The 17,500-nt window shown below is 40.4% G+C and overlaps 2 long non-coding RNA genes across 2 annotated transcripts; both read left to right on the top strand.

The window, feature by feature from the left end:
* Positions 1 to 11,454: 11,454 nt before the first annotated feature.
* LOC137974605 (uncharacterized) lies at positions 11,455 to 13,319 on the top strand. Its single transcript, XR_011117480.1, has 4 exons — positions 11,455 to 11,498; positions 12,466 to 12,510; positions 12,724 to 12,798; positions 13,085 to 13,319. It is a non-coding gene; the product is annotated as an uncharacterized lncRNA (long non-coding RNA).
* Positions 13,320 to 15,169: 1,850 nt separating this feature from the next.
* LOC137976537 (uncharacterized) lies at positions 15,170 to 17,018 on the top strand. The gene is made up of 5 exons (XR_011117774.1): positions 15,170 to 15,214; positions 15,334 to 15,384; positions 15,741 to 15,779; positions 15,918 to 15,998; positions 16,334 to 17,018. It is a non-coding gene; the product is annotated as an uncharacterized lncRNA (long non-coding RNA).
* Positions 17,019 to 17,500: the final 482 nt, after the last annotated feature.

Genomic DNA, 17,500 nt, shown 5'->3' on the forward strand with positions numbered 1-17,500 from the left:
TTGACGAAAAAATTGCCATCGAGAAAAAGAATACCCGAGGAAACAAAAGTAAGAGTTAGAGTTCTCAAGCCCACTACTGATCTTACTCTGGAAGCATTTCTGGGGAGTTAATCGATAAAAATATAGGGTCTATGTAGGGTCGCATCGCTGAGATTAAACGAAGCAATGGCAAAAGACTCAAGCATTAAAGTAGCGCTTTTAAAGCTTTGTAGAGCACTTGAATGGTTTTACATGACATTAAAACGTTTAAGGCACGATTCACGAGACTTTTTATACGATTAACGTCTGTTTTGAGACGCTTTTCAACGGTAAAGCACGGTTAACAAGCAATGGAAAAAAGTAACAATCTGTTCTGTCACCTTTCTGGCCAGACGACAAAAGAGTGAAAAATCGACAAAATTCGTTGCTGATAGCCTGCATATCGTGCCCATTACCACTTTTGTGAACGTAAATCATGCTCTTCTTTTCAGCGTGGAAAAATTAGAAGACAGATCAGGTAAATATCGCCAACAAATTTAAGGGAGCGCAAATGCAGTTCTTAAAAATTCAACAAGTTTACCTATCGGTATGGTTAGCGCACGGATGCAAAGTCTAAAGCGTAGAATGTGGGTATAGGTTGGATAGTTGGATGGGGTTGATAATCTGTGGTAGAAGGTTCGAATCCTCCTTACATGCGATTTCTTTCTTTTCGTTTTTTTTTGTTTTTGTTTTTTTTTTCCAATAGTTTTATTCCTTTTTTTGTTTGCAATTTATGTTAACGTGAAATGCCACTTGCATTTAGTTTTTTTTCAGTGTCGCCTTGCTCAGTTTATTTTTTGAATGGGAGATGTGCTCTCGGATGATGTAACTTTTGAGCGAACGAGAGCAGATTTCGTGTCTTGATTACCCCATATACTACTGGTAACGCCAAGCAGGTGCTCTTAGACAATCTTGGACAAAATAAAATGGAACAGAAATGCCCCCTCTCCCCCAAATCAAGGATGAAGGTACGTGAAGGCCAAAACGCGCCATTTTCCCATCACTGATTTTGAGGGGAGGGGTGGTCTCAATGTTCCATTTAATTTGTCCAAGATTAGCCTGCGAGCAGGCTCACTTGATAGGCAAGGGCGGTGGAGCCGCAATCGCCAGCCGGCGAAGCCACCCTTGCCTATCAAGTGAGCCTGCTCGCAGGCTAGTCCAAGATTGTCTATAGAGGCTATTACGTCACAAATTCAAGATTTTGGTCAATTAAGAGGTCATATGTCAACACATTAATCATCCGAAACCAGTGGCCTCTGACGCAGTCACGCTCGTCGCTAGTGTTGCTATATTGAGATACTACATGGAAGATATTTTAAGAGAAGCGGAGCGTATAAAAAAGCCAAACCTAAAATGAAAATTTCCCAGTACGATCAAGAATAAGGGTATAACTCTACGTAGAATTGACGAAAAAATTGCCATCGAGAAAAAGAACACCCGAGGAAACAAAAGTAAGAGTTAGAGTTCTCAAGCCCACTACTGATCTTACTCTGGAAGCATTTCTGGGGAGTTAATCGATAAAACTATAGGGTCTATGTAGGGTCGCATCGCTGAGATTAAACGAAGCAATGGCAAAAGACTCAAGCATTAAAGTAGCGCTTTTAAAGCTTTGTAGGGTATTCTTTTTCTCGATGGCAATTTTTTCATCAATTCTACGTAGAGTTATACCCTTATTCTTGATCGTACTGGCAAATTTTCATTTTAGGTTTGGCTTTTTTATACGCTCCGCTTCTCTTAAAATATCTTCCATGTAGTATCTCAACATAGCAACACTAGCGACGAGCGTGACTGCGTCAGAGGCCAGTGGTTTCGGATGATTAATGTGTTGACATATGACCTCTTAATTGACCAAAATCTTGAATTTGTGACGTGATAGCCTCTATAGACAATCTTGGACTAGCCTGCGAGCAGGCTCACCTGATAGGCAAGGGTGGCTTCGCCGCTGGCGATTGCGGCTCCACCGCCCTTGCCTATCAAGTGAGCCTGCTCGCAGGCTAATCTTGGACAAATTAAATGGAACATTGAGACCACCCCTCCCCTCAAAATCAGTGATGGGAAAATGGCGCGTTTTGGCCTTCACGTACCTTCATCCTTGATTTGGGGGAGAGGGGGCATTTCTGTTCCATTTTATTTTGTCCAAGATTGCAATCTTGTACAAATTAAATGGAACATTGAGACCACCCCTCCCCTCAAAATCAGTGAGGGCAAAAAGGCGCGTTTTGGCCTTCACGTACCTTCATCCTTGATTTGGGGAAGAGGGGGCATTTCTGTTCCATTTTATTTTGTCCAAGATTGCAATCTTGGACAAATTAAATGGAACATTGAGACCACCCCTCCCCTCAAAATCAGTGATGGGAAAATGTTGCGTTTTGGCCTTCACGCACCTTCATCCTTGATTTGGGGGAGAGGGGGCATTTCTGTTCCATTTTATTTTGTCCAAGATTGTCTAAGAGCACCTGCTTGGCGTTACCAGTAGTATATGGGGTAATCACGACACGAAATCTGCTCTCGTTCGCTCAAAAGTTACATCATCCGAGAGCACATCTCCCATTCAAAAAATAAACTGAGCAAGGCGACACTGAAAAAAAACTAAATGCAAGTGGCATTTCACGTTAACATAAATTGCAAACAAAAAAAGGAATAAAACTATTGAAAAAAAAAAAAACAAAAACAAAAAAAAACGAAAAGAAAGAAATCGCATGTAAGGAGGATTCGAACCTTCTACCACAGATTATCAACCCCATCCAACTATCCAACCTATACCCACATTCTACGCTTTAGACTTTGCATCCGTGCGCTAACCATACCGATAGGTAAACTTGTTGAATTTTTAAGAACTGCATTTGCGCTCCCTTAAATTTGTTGGCGATATTTACCTGATCTGTCTTCTAATTTTTCCACGCTGAAAAGAAGAGCATGATTTACGTTCACAAAAGTGTTGATGGGCACGATTTGCAGGCTATCAGCAACGAATTTTGTCGATTTTTCACGAATTTGTCGTCTGGCCAGAAAGGTGACAGAACAAATTGACACTTTTTTCCATTGCTTGTTAACCGTGCGTAACCGTTGAAAAGCGTCTCAAAACAGACGTTAATCGTATAAAAAGTCTCGTGAATCGTGCCTTAAACGTTTTAATGTCATGTAAAACCATTCAAGTGCTCTACAAAGCTTTGAAAGCGCTACTTTAATGGCCGAGTCTTTTGCCATTGCTTCGTTTAATCTCAGGGATGCGACCCTACATAGACCCTATAGTTTTATCGATTAACTCCCCAGAAATGCTTCCAGAGTAAGATCAGTAGTGGGCTTGAGAACTCTAACTCTTACTTTTGTTTCCTCGGGTATTCTTTTTCTCGATGGCAATTTTTCGTCAATTCTACGTAGAGTTATACCCTTATTCTTGATCGTACTGGCAAATTTTCATTTTAGGTTTGGCTTTTTTATACGCTCCGCTTCTCTTAAAATATCTTCCATGTAGTGTCTCAACATAACAACACTAGCGACGAGCGTGACTGCGTCAGAGGCCAGTGGTTTCGGATGATTAATGTGTTGACATATGACCTCTTAATTGACCAAAATCTTGAATTTGTGACGTGATAGCCTCTATAGACAATCTTGGACTAGCCTGCGAGCAGGCTCACTTGATAGGGAAGGGTGGCTTCGCCGGCTGGTGATTGCGGCTCCACCGCCCTTGCCTATCAAGTGAGCCTGCTCGCAGAATAATCTTGGACAAATTAAATGAAACATTGAGACCACCCCTCCTCTCAAAATCAGTGATGGGAAAATGGCGCGTTTTGGCCTTCACGTACCTTCATCCTTGATTTGGGGGAGAGGGGGCATTTCTGTTCCATTTTATTTTGTCCAAGATTGCAATCTTGGACAAATTAAATGGAACATTGAGACCACCCCTCCCCTCAAAATCAGTGATGGGAAAATGGCGCGTTTTGGCCTTCACGCACCTTCATCCTTGATTTGGGGGAGAGGGGGCATTTCTGTTCCATTTTATTTTGTCCAAGATTGTCTAAGAGCATCTGCTTGGCGTTACCAGTAGTATATGGGGTAATCACGACACGAAATCTGCTCTTGTTCGCTCAAAAGTTACATCATTCGAGAGCACATCTCCCATTCAAAAAATAAACTGAGCAAGGCGACACTGAAAAAAAACTAAATGCAAGTGGCATTTCACGTTAACATAAATTGCAAAAAAAAAAAAGAATAAAACTATTGGAAAAAAAAAACAAAAACAAAAAAAAAACGAAAAGAAAGAAATCGCATGTAAGGAGGATTCGAACCTTCTACCACAGATTATCAACCCCATCCAACTATCCAACCTATACCCACATTCTACGCTTTAGACTTTGCATCCGTGCGCTAACCATACCGATAGGTAAACTTGTTGAATTTTTAAGAACTGCATTTGCGCTCCCTTAAATTTGTTGGCGATATTTACCTGATCTGTCTTCTAATTTTTCCACGCTGAAAAGAAGAGCATGATTTACGTTCACAAAAGTGTTGATGGGCACGATTTGCAGGCTATCAGCAACGAATTTTGTTGATTTTTCACCATTTTGTCGTCTGGCCAGAAAAATGACAGAACAGATTGACACTTTTTTCCATTGCTTGTTAACCGTGCTTTACCGTTGAAAAGCGTCTCAAAACAGACGTTAATCGTATAAAAAGTCTCGTGAATCGTGCCTTAAACGTTTTAATGTCATGTTAAACCATTCAAGTGCTCTACAAAGCTTTAAAAGCGCTACTTTAATGCTTGAGTCTTTTGCCATTGCTTCGTTTAATCTCAGCGATGCGACCCTACATAGACCCTATAGTTTTATCGATTAACTCCCCAGAAATGCTTCCAGAGTAAGATCAGTAGTGGGCTTGAGAACTCTAACTCTTACTTTTGTTTCCTCGGGTATTCTTTTTCTCGATGTTAATTTTTTCGTCAATTCTACGTAGAGTTATACCCTTATTCTTGATCGTACTGGGAAATTTTCATTTTAGGTTTGGCTTTTTTATACGCTCCGCTTCTCTTAAAATATCTTCCATGTAGTATCTCAATATAGCAACACTAGCGACGAGCGTGACTACGTCAGAGGCCAGTGGTTTCGGATGATTAATGTGTTGACATATGACCTCTTAATTGACCAAAATCTTGAATTTGTGACGTGATAGCCTCTATAGACAATCTTGGACTAGCCTGCGAGCAGGCTCACTTGATAGGCAAGGGTGGCTTCGCCGGCTGGAGATTGCGGCTCCACCGCCCTTGCCTATCAAGTGAGCCTGCTCGCAGGCTAATCTTGGACAAATTAAATGGAACATTGAGACCACCCCTCCCCTCAAAATCAGTGATGGGAAAATGGCGCGTTTTGGCCTTCACGTACCTTCATCCTTGATTTGGGGGAGAGGGGGCATTTCTGTTCCATTTTATTTTGTCCAAGATTGCAATCTTGGACAAATTAAATGGAACATTGAGACCACCCCTCCCCTCAAAATCAGTGATGGGAAAATGTTGCGTTTTGGCCTTCACGCACCTTCATCCTTGATTTGGGGGAGAGGGGGCATTTCTGTTCCATTTTATTTTGTCCAAGATTGTCTAAGAGCACCTGCTTGGCGTTACCAGTAGTATATGGGGTAATCACGACACGAAATCTGCTCTCGTTCGCTCAAAAGTTACATCATCCCAGAGCACATCTCCCATTCAAAAAATAAACTGAGCAAGGCGACACTAAAAAAAAACTAAATGCAAGTGGCATTTCACGTTAACATAAATTGCAAACAAAAAAGGGAATAAAACTATTGGAAAAAAAAAACAAAAACAAAAATAAACAAAAAGAAAGAAATCACATTTAAGGAAGATTCGAACCTTCTACCACAGATTATCAACCCCATCCAACTATCCAACCTATACCCACATTCTACGCTTTAGACTTTGCATCCGTGCGCTAACCATACCGATAGGTAAACTTGTTGAATTTTTAAGAACTGCATTTGCGCTCCCTTAAATTTGTTGGCGATATTTACCTGATCTGTCTTCTAATTTTTCTACGCTGAAAAGAAGAGCATGATTTACGTTCACAAAAGTGTTGATGGGCACAATTTGCAGGCTATCAGCAACGAATTTTGTCGATTTTTCACGATTTTGTCGTCTGGCCAGAAAGGTGACAGAACAGATTGACACTTTTTTCCATTGCTTGTTAACCGTGCATAACCGTTGAAAAGCGTCAGCTCTCAAAACAGACGTTAATCGTATAAAAAGTCTCGTTGCTGATAGCCTGCAAATCGTGCCCATCAACACTTTTGTGAACGTAAATCATGCTCTTCTTTTCAGCGTGGAAAAATTAGAAGACAGATCAGGTAAATATCGCCAACAAATTTAAGGGAGCGCAAATGCAGTTCTTAAAAATTCAACAAGTTTACCTATCGGTATGGTTAGCGCACGGATGCAAAGTCTAAAGCGTAGAATGTGGGTATAGGTTGGATAGTTGGATGGGGTTGATAATCTGTGGTAGAAGGTTCGAATCCTCCTTACATGCGATTTCTTTCTTTTCGTTTTTTTTTTTGTTTTTGTTTTTTTTTTCCAATAGTTTTATTCCCTTTTTTTTTTGCAATTTATGTTAACGTGAAATGCCACTTGCATTTAGTTTTTTTTCAGTGTCGCCTTGCTCAGTTTATTTTTTGAATAGGAGATGTGCTCTCGGATGATGTAACTTTTGAGCGAACAAGAGCAGATTTCGTGTCGTGATTACCCCATATACTACTGGTAACGCCAAGCAGATGCTCTTAGACAATCTTGGACAAAATAAAATGAAACAGAAATGCCCCCTCTCCCCCAAATCAAGGATGAAGGTGCGTGAAGGCCAAAACGCGCCATTTTCCCATCACTGATTTTGAGGGGAGGGGTGGTCTCAATGTTCCATTTAATTTGTCCAAGATTGCAATCTTGGACAAAATAAAATGGAACAGAAATGCCCCCTCTCCCCCAAATCAAGGATGAAGGTACGTGAAGGCCAAAACGCGCCATTTTCCCATCACTGATTTTGAGGGGAGGGGTGGTCTCAATGTTTCATTTAATTTGTCCAAGATTATTCTGCGAGCAGGCTCACTTGATAGGCAAGGGCGGTGGAGCCGCAATCGCCAGCCGGCGAAGCCACCCTTGCCTATCAAGTGAGCCTGCTCGCAGGCTAGTCCAAGATTGTCTATAGAGGCTATCACGTCACAAATTCAAGATTTTGGTCAATTAAGAGGTCATATGTCAACACATTAATCATCCGAAACCAGTGGCCTCTGACGCAGTCACGCTCGTCGCTAGTGTTGCTATGTTGAGACACTACATGGAAGATCTTTTAAGAGAAGCGGAGCGTATAAAAAAGCCAAACCTAAAATGAAAATTTGCCAGTACGATCAAGAATAAGGGTATAACTCTACGTAGAATTGACGAAAAAATTGCCATCGAGAAAAAGAATACCCGAGGAAACAAAAGTAAGAGTTAGAGTTCTCAAGCCCACTACTGATCTTACTCTGGAAGCATTTCTGGGGAGTTAATCGATAAAACTATAGGGTCTATGTAGGGTCGCATCGCTGAGATTAAACGAAGCAATGGCAAAAGACTCAAGCATTAAAGTAGCGCTTTTAAAGCTTTGTAGAGCACTTGAATGGTTTTACATGACATTAAAACGTTTAAGGCACGATTCACGAGACTTTTTATACGATTAACGTCTGTTTTGAGACGCTTTTCAACGGTAAAGCACGGTTAACAAGCAATGGAAAAAAGTGTCAATCTGTTCTGTCCCCTTTCTGGCCAGACGACAAAATCGTGAAAAATCGACAAAATTCGTTGCTGATAGCCTGCAAATCGTGCCCATCAACACTTTTGTGAACGTAAATCATGCTCTTCTTTTCAGCGTGGAAAAATTAGAAGACAGATCAGGTAAATATCGCCAACAAATTTAAGGGAGCGCAAATGCAGTTCTTAAAAATTCAACAAGTTTACCTATCGGTATGGTTAGCGCACGGATGCAAAGTCTAAAGCGTAGAATGTGGGTATAGGTTGGATAGTTGGATGGGGTTGATAATCTGTGGTAGAAGGTTCGAATCTTCCTTACATGCGATTTCTTTCTTTTTGTTTTTTTTTGTTTTTGTTTTTTTTTTTTCCAATAGTTTTATTCCCTTTTTTGTTTGCAATTTATGTTGACGTGAAATGCCACTTGCATTTAGTTTTTTTTCAGTGTCGCCTTGCTCAGTTTATTTTTTGAATGCGAGATGTGCTCTCGGATGATGTAACTTTTGAGCGAACGAGAGCAGATTTCGTGTCGTGATTACCCCATATACTACTGGTAACGCCAAGCAGGTGCTCTTAGACAATCTTGGACAAAATAAAATGGAACAGAAATGCCCCCTCTCCCCAAATCAAGGATGAAGGTGCGTGAAGGCCAAAACGCAACATTTTCCCATCACTGATTTTGAGGGGAGGGGTGGTCTCAATGTTCCATTTAATTTGTCCAAGATTGCAATCTTGGACAAAATAAAATGGAACAGAAATGCCCCCTCTTCCCCAAATCAAGGATGAAGGTACGTGAAGGCCAAAACGCGCCTTTTTGCCCTCACTGATTTTGAGGGGAGGGGTGGTCTCAATGTTCCATTTAATTTGTACAAGATTGCAATCTTGGACAAAATAAAATGGAACAGAAATGCCCCCTCTCCCCCAAATCAAGGATGAAGGTACGTGAAGGCCAAAACGCGCCATTTTCCCATCACTGATTTTGAGGGGAGGGGTGGTCTCAATGTTCCATTTAATTTGTCCAAGATTAGCCTGCGAGCAGGCTCACTTGATAGGCAAGGGCGGTGGAGCCGCAATCTCCAGCCGGCGAAGCCACCCTTGCCTATCAAGTGAGCCTGCTCGCAGGCTAGTCCAAGATTGTCTATAGAGGCTATCACGTCACAAATTCAAGATTTTGGTCAATTAAGAGGTCATATGTCAACACATTAATCATCCGAAACAACTGCCCTCTGACGCAGTCACGCTCGTCGCTAGTGTTGCTATGTTGAGATACTACATGGAAGATATTTTAAGAGAAGCGGAGCGTATAAAAAAGCCAAACCTAAAATGAAAATTTCCCAGTACGATCAAGAATAAGGGTATAACTCTACGTAGAATTGACGAAAAAATTGCCATCGAGAAAAAGAATACCCGAGGAAACAAAAGTAAGAGTTAGAGTTCTCAAGCCCACTACTGATCTTACTCTGGAAGCATTTCTGGGGAGTTAATCGATAAAACTATAGGGTCTATGTAGGGTCGCATCGCTGAGATTAAACGAAGCAATGGCAAAAGACTCAAGCATTAAAGTAGCGCTTTTAAAGCTTTGTAGAGCACTTGAATGGTTTTACATGACATTAAAACGTTTAAGGCACGATTCACGAGACTTTTTATACGATAAACGTCTGTTTTGAGACGCTTTTTAACGGTTACGCACGGTTAACAAGCAATGGAAAAAAGTGTCAATCTGTTCTGTCACCTTTCTGGCTAGACGACAAAATCGTGAAAAATCGACAAAATTCGTTGCTGATAGCCTGCAAATCGTGCCCATCAACACTTTTGTGAACGTAAATCATGCTCTTCTTTTCAGCGTGGAAAAATTAGAAGACAGATCAGGTAAATATCGCCAACAAATTTAAGGGAGCGCAAATGCAGTTCTTAAAAATTCAACAAGGTTACCTATCGGTATGGTTACCGCACGGATGCAAAGTCTAAAGTGTAGAATGTGGGTATAGGTTGGATAGTTGGATGGGGTTGATAATCTGTGGTAGAAGGTTCGAATCCTCCTTAAATGCGATTTCTTTCTTTTGGTTTTTTTTTGTTTTTGTTTTTTTTTTCCAATAGTTTTATTCCCTTTTTTGTTTGCAATTTATGTTAACGTGAAATGCCACTTGCATTTAGTTTTTTTTCAGTGTCGCCTTGCTCAGTTTATTTTTTGAATGGGAGATGTGCTCTCGGATGATGTAACTTTTAAGCAAACGAGAGCAGATTTCGTGTCTTGATTACCCCATATACTACTGGTAACGCCAAGCAGGTGCTCTTAGACAATCTTGGACAAAATAAAATGGAACAGAAATGCCCCCTCTTCCCCAAATCAAGGATGAAGGTGCGTGAAGGCCAAAACGCGCCATTTTCCCATCACTGATTTTGAGGGGAGGGGTGGTCTCAATGTTCCATTTAATTTGTCCAAGATTGCAATTTTGGACAAAATAAAAGGGAACAGAAATGCCCCCTCTCCCCCAAATCAAGGATGAAGGTACGTGAAGGCCAAAACGCGCCATTTTCCCATCATTGATTTTGAGGGGAGGGGTGGTCTCAATGTTCCATTTAATTTGTCCAAGATTGCAATCTTGGACAAAAGAAAATGGAACAGAAATGCCCCCTCTCCCCCAAATCAAGGATGAAGGTGCGTGAAGGCCAAAACGCGCCATTTTCCCATCACTGATTTTGAGGGGAGGGGTGGTCTCAATGTTCCATTTAATTTGTCCAAGATTGCAATCTTGGACAAAATAAAATGGAACAGAAATTCCCCCTCTTCCCCAAATCAAGGATGAAGGTGCGTGAAGGCCAAAACGCGCCATTTTCCCATCCTTGATTTTGGGGGGAGGGGTGGTCTCAATGTTCCATTTAATTTGTCCAAGATTGTAGCTTACCCTGCTCGCAGGGTAGGCTTGCTGGGCGCTATTGAAGCACTGCAGCTAAAACATAGTCGACTGGTTGCAGCCGACGCTGGCAGGATATCGCTTGTTATCGTATGCGATTATTTTTAAATTCTCGAGTGAGTCTTTGGGGTAATATTCTTTTCACTTTATACAAGACTTATCCAATGCATCTGTTGTTGTTGTTTGGCAGATCAATCGGAAGAAGGAACTGACTCGCAAGGGATTGCTCTAGGAAATCGAGATCATGGTGGATCTACTTATTTATTTAAACTGTTTAAAATGTATCTACTTTGTTAATTGCTGAATCGTTTACATCTAGTGGCAGATCAAGTGGAAGAGCAATGGAACCAATTACATGGGATTAGTAGCCATGGAAATAGAGATCAAAGTGGTGGACATATAGGTATTTCATATACAGTAAAAACCCGCGTGTAAGAACGTAGGGGTTTCGGAACATGCTGGCAGAAATTTCCCATTCTTATACCCCAAAATATACTTAGCCAAGCAAAATTTATTTGGTAATAGCCAGGATGAATTACATGTAAATCTGGACCTAGACTGTCCAACGTGACGTATCCATAACTTGTGTAAACTGTAAAACCTGGCACTACATCATTTTTATTTATGTCTTACACATATTTAACCATATTTTAATGTTTATTGGACTGATACTGTCTCTGTACCTTTCACTATTAATACTGGCATGGTTTGACTTTGTTTTTTAAATAATGAAGTTATTTTTCTTGTAGCAGGTACTATAGCAAATATACAAGGGACTATCTCTACAGGTACATTAAATTACTTTAATAATATTTCTGATAATAATAATAATAATAATAATAATAATCACTTTATTCAAGTCTCAAGGGTGTTTACAGCTGAGCACAAGTGCTCTACTATTTGGAGAGACTGCAAATCAAGTAAAATCAGAAAAAAAATGAAATCAAATGGGAAAACCGGAGTACCCAGGAAAAAAAACCTTTTGGAAGGGAGTAGATAACTAGCAAACTAAACCCACATATGGCATCGAATGCTGGAATCGACCTCGAGCCACATTGGTGGAGGGCGAGTGTTCTCACCACTGTGCTAGCCCTGCTCCCACTATCCTTTAGGGGGCTTTTAATGGGTAAAACAGTAACTTGACTTTTTTGGCCTACCTAGTTTACGTCAGTGATGAAGATGATGACTTGCTGCCTTCTCTTCACTCCACTCCAAGACCAAATCAGTATTATCCAGGTATTTAAAGGCCCTTTCCCTTTCCCTTATGCCATGTGACTTTTTAAAGGTTGTAGTGTGATGGGTACTCTCAAATAAGTGCGGCCGCTGAATAAGTACTGCATCTAGTGCTCCCAGGCCTGGTTGTTCAAAAGCAGATTAACGATAATCCCAGATTAAAAATTAGCCAAGGTTTTTTTTTCTTTACTCCCAAATGCTGTTCAACGCTTTTATTCTGCAAAAATTAACATTAGAGGAAATCAATATTGAAAAACACAAATAAGCAAAAGAAACTGTTACCCAAAAGTTGAAAACATGAAACAAAAGGTATACGCTAATCCTGGATTAAGTGAATCAGCTTTGAGCAACCGGGCCAAGGTGATTATTAGACATATAGCAAATTATCCATTCTGATGAAAGCATATTGTACACCCTTGTTATTATTTTTTCGGAGTAAGTTGTTTTGCCTTTAGGTATTAACCTCTTCATTGCCTGATTGTGACAGTAACTGACAATGTGCTTTGTTTCTTTGTTTTTTAGACACCAATAGCCAGACTGCCAATGGGTTGACAAGGAGAATATATGGTGAGTGGCACTTTTCTTTTCTGAAGTCAAACAGTATAGGGATAAGAGTTTGAACTAGAATTTCTGTGTTTTCTGTTTACCATTGTGTACTGTCAATATTTAATCTTCGTGTAGTTTTAGAGATCATCTTCATCTTATTATCCTTGATCGTAGTGGATGTTGCCTTGTGTATCTGCCTGGGATGTAATGACATTCATCTGCTCAATCCATTAGAAAACATTGTAAAAGTGCCCACTACGATTAGATCAAGCACTGAATTAACATCTTGGGAGGAAAATGCCAGAGAAGGTGAGAATCACCCATGTAGCATCGGTAATTTACAAGTGTCATATTACACAACAATGCTGTGAACCCCCCCCCCCCCCCCCTTCCCCCTCTCAACCAGTGTCAGTTGAGGGTAAAGACAACTACCTTTTCGAATTTGAAGTAGCTGTTACAAAATGTGGATTTTTTTTACCCAAGATATCACTAATTCACCATTGTTATTATTGAATTTTGCAAAATTCAGTATGCAAGTAAATCATGGTTATACATGTAATTTCAAATAATTTATTTTTCTTCCTTTATGGTAAAGTTGGAGATATAAGAGATGAACCAAATCTGCTCTGTGGTGCAGAACTTGGTAAGTTGTGAGCAGTTTACCGGTTTACCTTGTTTTCCGAAATAACTTACCGGTAATGACCTTCTGCAGCCACTTTGTTCCAAGAAAGATACTAGTAACTGAAAAAATGAAACTACAGTGCAATAAATCCTTGTTTTTCAGGTTTCTCAAAAGGTCCAGATACCAGTAACCACGGTCTAATTGTATCTAGGCTGGCCTCTATGCTTGTTGATGTGAAGTTTGAATACAATACTGTTATGTAATTATACCACAATCCTAATTTCTAAACACAGATTGTGGGACTGGAGCTGCCTATGATGTAACAATTTTTGAGCAGCTTCTTAATGTAAACCAAATTGTTCAACAGCTGGATGTTCTCTGCTTGCCACCTTTACAGGTACAGGTGTATGTCTCAATTAAGAGGATGGGTATGCTTATGGATTCTGAATTAGAAACCGATTCACGATGTTTTCCTAAATGTTTGATATTTCATAGGTACGACTGCAGGGTCACTTTGATTCCGTGCCTGACTGTATAATACGATACAGACCCACAAAAGAAGCAGCAGAACTTTTACGGTGGGTACAGAGTGGCTTCTTTCATAAGAGTGCATCAAAGATTGTCTGTACTTGAATGAAACAACGAGAGATATCATATTCACTGGTCAATTTTCTGAATTAACTCCCCTTTGACTAGAGTGGAGTGATCTTCCTGTGAGTGGAAGAAAATTATTGATGTTATCAAGGTGTTTAATTATTATTGCCTTGTATTGTCTAGTTGAACGGTTTACGGTCGTTTCGCCTACGGGTCGTTTCGCCTACTGTCTGTTCGCCTACGTCTAGAGTCCATTCGCCTACGTCCAATATGTCAGTTCGCCTACGTCTTAAACTCCACACTATGACTATCATTTTGTAAAACTGTTGACCACCTTGAAACAACATACAAATGAACGTAAATAAAAACGAAAGATTTGACTAACTGGTCGTGTGGATGTGGATAGACCACGCGTGCCACTCGTGTCGGCGAAATCTCAACCGCTACACTCCGCAAATTTAACAGACTAAGGCTTAGGTTCGGGCGCAAAGTCTATTAATCACACATTGGCCCTTCCTTTGCCGTGGACCGGAATGCTTCGAAAAAAGATTGATAATAAGTAAGTTCTATTTGTATTTTCTTTCCTTCCCTCCGCCATTCTCCCGCTGGTTTGTGAACTCGCCCCAGGCTTCACGATATCTCTGTTCCGAAGAAAATGGCCGAAGGAACTTATAGATTTGCGTTCTTCTTCGAAACATTCCGGTCAACAGCGAAGGAAAAGGCAACCCCTGAGCCTGATTAGGATTAGCTTTAAAATTGCCAAATTGAAGTCGATGTTTCGGTAGTGTAGAGGTTAAGTGCATTTGCTCTTAAGACATTGAACCTAATGCGACATCGTTCGGTCAACATCGTTCGGTCAACTTTTTTTAATTTTAAGTGGCACACGCTGCTAATCTATAATTGTAGTCCTAGTCCGGGTTCATTTCGCGACATTTTAGAGTAAATTCGTTAATCAGTCACTTTTACGTATAAACTTATTTATTGCTTACATATATTAAGTTTTACCTATTACATGCGGGGACGTTTGGGTTGTCCGCGTGACTCCCGCCCCTTAAAACAGTTCATTCGCGATTAATAGACAATATTCGTATTCTCGGTATTGGACTGGAACTAGCTTGCAATGGAGCCTAGTGCGGGGGAATATATCAGAAAGTATTTGCATTCGAAAAGATTACCCCAGATTAGCCCCCAAATTAGCCTCCAAGCTAGTTCCAGTCCAATACCGAGAATACGAATATTGTCTATTCTAATAAACTCAATGTATGGTTTTACTGGCTACGAGCAGGTCCATTCAGATGGGAGCAGCAGCTGAGAAGTTGTGCAGCGTTCTTGTTGCCGGTCTGGTTCTGCTCCCAGGCGTCGAACAGTTTCTGCTGAAGTTGCCTGTACTCTCTCCTCTGGATCCGCTGTAATTTCTTGTCTGATATCAGCTTGATGGTAAGTAACATTTCCGTTCACTTTTAGCCTCAAAGAACGGAAAGTACATTTGAAGCGGCAACTTCAGAGGAGGTAAATAACAAGGCTTGAAGCCGTGGTGATTTAATATTATCTTTCTGGTCTACTTGACGAAAACCAAAGCTGCGAATCTCATTGGAAAGAATCTGGACAATGTATTTTTTCTTTAATAGACAACAACACTATGCGAATGTTTGGAGGAAACGGTGGTTGATACGGAAGAGGTAATGCTATTTACCAGTTTTGTCATTAACCATTTTGTTCGTTGTTTGCAACTCAACCCACTCCAGAATTTCCAATAATTACCTAATATGTATGTTTTTCCTGTTGCCATATAATGCAAGAATTGTATCCACGTACATCATGACGAAAGCGGAAAGATCCTATAGAGAAGAAGCCCTGCCCATTTCACGCTAGTCCGAACGCTAAAAAACTAACCGTTGTTATGTGCAATGTGAAAAACATCACGGGGAACTATTCCTTCATATTTATTTACATTAAATTTGTGTTAGATACTTTAATGGACTTTCGTATTACCTTTCCTGAAATATATCATCCAAATCGTTGCGCTTTCTCTTAGGTGCGACAAAAAAGACGCAGGTTCCAGGAAAAATGTCAGGTACAAATTTTCCTCTGGATTTAAAATATTTTCAGGCTCAGCCCTAGCCTAATGCATCTCTATGTAGACAATCGGTTCCTCTGTGTACTACTTCCTGCCAAAAACCTTAGTAATATATAGGTCTCGTTTTTTACGTAGAGAGAAAATGAGGGCAAACGCTAACGCACGGATCATGATCATTGTGGTGGTGATGATGGCGAGGGCAATGACAGTGGAACTGTAAGTACCTGCCGTAAATGCTATGATAACTTAAAGAAAATTGGATAAAAAGTCGTATTGCTCTCAGTCTCTCTGAGGAGTTCCAAATTTTTCAATGAGTATTTCATGATGCTTTTCAATGGTATGAAAAGGCTCAAGCTTATGGAAATTTGGATTGTGACAGGGTAACCATGTCTAGCAGTACTGAAACAGTAAGTAATGAAACAGTCCCCTCTAATATTGCAAAGTTTGAACCGTTAGAAATTCTTTTGTTAAGGCAACACTTTATCCCGTAGCTCTTACCGAGGGCCACCCTCTCATCTTGTACCTTCCATTATTTGTGTTGTGTTTTGCAGGTAACATTACACATTCCTGAAGACAACAACTCGCCAAGATGTTCCAACGCAGAGCAAGGTTCCATCCCCACATCAAAAATTTAGTTGTTTTTTTTTATTATATCCACATGAAAACACCTTCGTGAATAAGCTATTGACAAAACGTTAAATTGCCTCTAAACTTGAACATTCAATTATTCTCTTTGCCTGCGTAGTTGGCGGTATTGTTGGCGTGATAGACATAACCCTCACGGAGAATGAGGAGGGGCGCTGTGAGATACATCAAAGCTCCCCTCCCCGTTGACCGCTCATTAATTTGCCTCTCTCGCCTACAATACCACCAACTGCACAGGCTATTTTTCTCTTACAAGGTACATTCATCCGGCTACTGGGCTAGTAACAAGCAAATGGAATATCATATGTAACGTGCCACCCATGGTTCGAACAAAAACTTAACTTTTGGCACTTACGTAGCATTTGAAAAAGAAATAAGACAGGGAAAAACAAAACAACGTTGCTGTAATTCAAGGCTTTCGTCTTAAGGGTAAAGCACCGTTTTCGCTGTCTATAGCTTGAAGAATGGATGTAATTAAATAGTCAGGCATAATAGATGAATTCACGTTTTTCTTTCCGATTAATTTGATTGATGTTTTTCTTGTCAAGTTGCAACAAAGATTGTAAAAAGATAATAATAATAATATTAAAAGTGAAGGTTTAAAAAAAACGAATTGCTCTTGTGAACAAGATATACAGTCCACAGCAAGCACTCGGCTCCTACAGCCCCTGTGAAGCGCAGTAACAAGCCTTTTATTAAATCTTTTAAAACTGCGCACTTTTGTAAATAGTCTGTACGAGGAAAATGCCACACAGCTGTAGCCTATACGCGTACCTCAAATCTCAGCGCTCGCACTAGGCCACTTTTGAATTGGCCGAAAACAACAAGTTACCTCTCTACTTTGCACCCTATGTACGCATAACTTCTGAAATAGCCGTCCATGATAGCCCATTGAAGGCGGCAGTTTGACAAGTTTATGATAGAATTTTTTGTGAAAATCAAGGTAAACTAGCCGGCGGTGAGAGGCAAAGCAGGCGGCGGTATACCGCCGGTAGGTAACCGGCTTCTATTGAAACCCCAGCATATATCAATCCGACTATGGACTCTTGCGTGAAACCAGAGACAACAGAAAC

The sequence above is a fragment of the Montipora foliosa genome, chromosome 11 (genome assembly GCF_036669935.1).
Source record: "Montipora foliosa isolate CH-2021 chromosome 11, ASM3666993v2, whole genome shotgun sequence".
In the NCBI taxonomy this organism is placed as follows: Eukaryota; Metazoa; Cnidaria; class Anthozoa; order Scleractinia; family Acroporidae; genus Montipora; species Montipora foliosa.